We start from the raw sequence: 1,978 nt of genomic DNA on the forward strand, positions 1-1,978 counted from the left end.
TTCGACAATGCCTACCAATTGGTCAGGGCATTGGAGTTGCAACGGAAAATCCGGTTGTCGATCCGGGTCGCCCGAGATCAGGGCATGATCATAATGCCCAAAGATCAAGCTAACTTGAATTTCCTCCGGGAAACGAAGGAGCTAGCCGATGGGAGGAAAGTGAGTCTTTCCCCACTAAGTCCCGAGGAAAAGAGAACCAAGATGGTGCTACTTGGCTTCTCAGTCTCGTACGATGTGGAGCTGATCGCTTCACACCCACAGGTCGTGCAGGCTTCCCAAATGTCGAAGGGGAAGACTCCAACCAGGCAAGTCCTGGTGACCATGAAAGGTGCTCCAACCACTACCCTTGATCTGGATAACTGGGGCACCTACAACCTTCGAACGTATGTGCCAGAACCACTTCGGTGTTTCAAGTGCCAGAAATACGGTCACCACCAGGTTAACTGTACAGCCAAGCCTAAATGTGGTGTCTGTAGCAAGGCACACAACACAGAGGTATGCCTCAAGGCATACAAAGAGGAAAAGAGGGACACAACAGCCAAATGCCCCAACTGTGCCAAGAAGCATCATGCCTGGAGCCTGACTTGCTCTGTCAGGAAAGAGGCGGCCCTCAGGCGACAAGAGGTTGCTCAAAAGCGACCAGACTTTGTTCCTGCCCCACGGGGCACCCATGTCTGGGGAAGCAGCAAAAGCGAAAAGGCCTCCCGACCTCCTAAGAGGAAGGAAGCCGCCCCCCAGCCGACACCGGATGTCTCCAACAAAAAGGAGTTTCCGACAATGCCAAAGGTGCAGAAAAAGAAACTAAAGAAAAAAGGTTCTAAGAGCACCACAAAAACCTCCCCAACAAATGATCATCTCTTCTTTGACAAGGACGATATGACTCTCCTGTTAACTGCTGTTGTCACAGCAGTAGCAACAGCCCTGGGGAGGTCGAGTGAGGAGGCCGAGAAGGCAGTTTCGGTCGCCATGACGGCAATGACCCAAACTGTCGCAGCCCTGAAGGGAAGAAAGCTGGTTAGAGCAAAACCAGCCTCACCCTCAACCCAGGACGAGACTCCCCTCCCCACTCCAAACTAGGCCATGCCTTCACAGGCAGAGCCAAAACAGGCTGAATCTGTGCAGCCAGAGCCAGATCACGCTGACCTTGCCCAGGCAAGGCCAGCAAGGCCAGCCAAGAAAAAGCCTGAGTGAAAAGCCGAACCAACCAAAGTCAGAGCTACCAAAGGCTCCCCACCTCCCAGTGGACCCAAGGATAGCCTGACAACAGACGAGGAGCCCTCAACCAGCGAGGACCTCGCAATGGAGTTGTCAGACTCCGACGATGTCTCTGATGTAACTATTACTGAGTAACATCATGACACACCATCTAAGTATCCTACAGTGGAACATCAAAAGCTTCTCAGCAAAGAACGCTTTTCTCCAAGCAGTAGTGCGATCAAGGATCATTGACATTGTCATGCTCCAGGAGACATTAACAGTGGACACTGTTCGCTTCTCAGGGTATCATGTCTTCACACTGCCACGAACACCTGGCAAGAGAGGCTTGATCACCCTTGTGAGAGCAACAATCCCCTGCTCCGCAATAGCCGATGCATCGCACTGTGGAGACGATGTTCAATCCCTTGCCGTCGAGGTTCACCTGGCCGGGGGGCCCCTCAAACCGTACAATGTGTACAGCCGGCCAGGCTGTAGAAGCTTAGACATCAGCCAGGTCTGTGCTTCTGCTGCACACGACCGAGTGATCATAGGGGGAGACTTCAATGTACACCACCCCACCCTGGTTCCCTGCCGGGCACCGGATGCGGCCGGCTATCACATAGCTGACGTGCTAGAGACATTCCCTGAGGTCGCTCTCCTTAACACCCAAGAGCCAACGCATGTCAGAGCAGGGGTCCGAGACCTCACCCTGGCCACTGCGACTCTGGTGGGGAGGATTGGCTGGCGTGTCGATGAGACCGTCACAAGTGACCATTACGGC

The sequence above is a fragment of the Penaeus chinensis genome, chromosome 18 (genome assembly GCF_019202785.1).
Source record: "Penaeus chinensis breed Huanghai No. 1 chromosome 18, ASM1920278v2, whole genome shotgun sequence".
Taxonomy (NCBI): domain Eukaryota; kingdom Metazoa; phylum Arthropoda; class Malacostraca; order Decapoda; family Penaeidae; genus Penaeus; species Penaeus chinensis.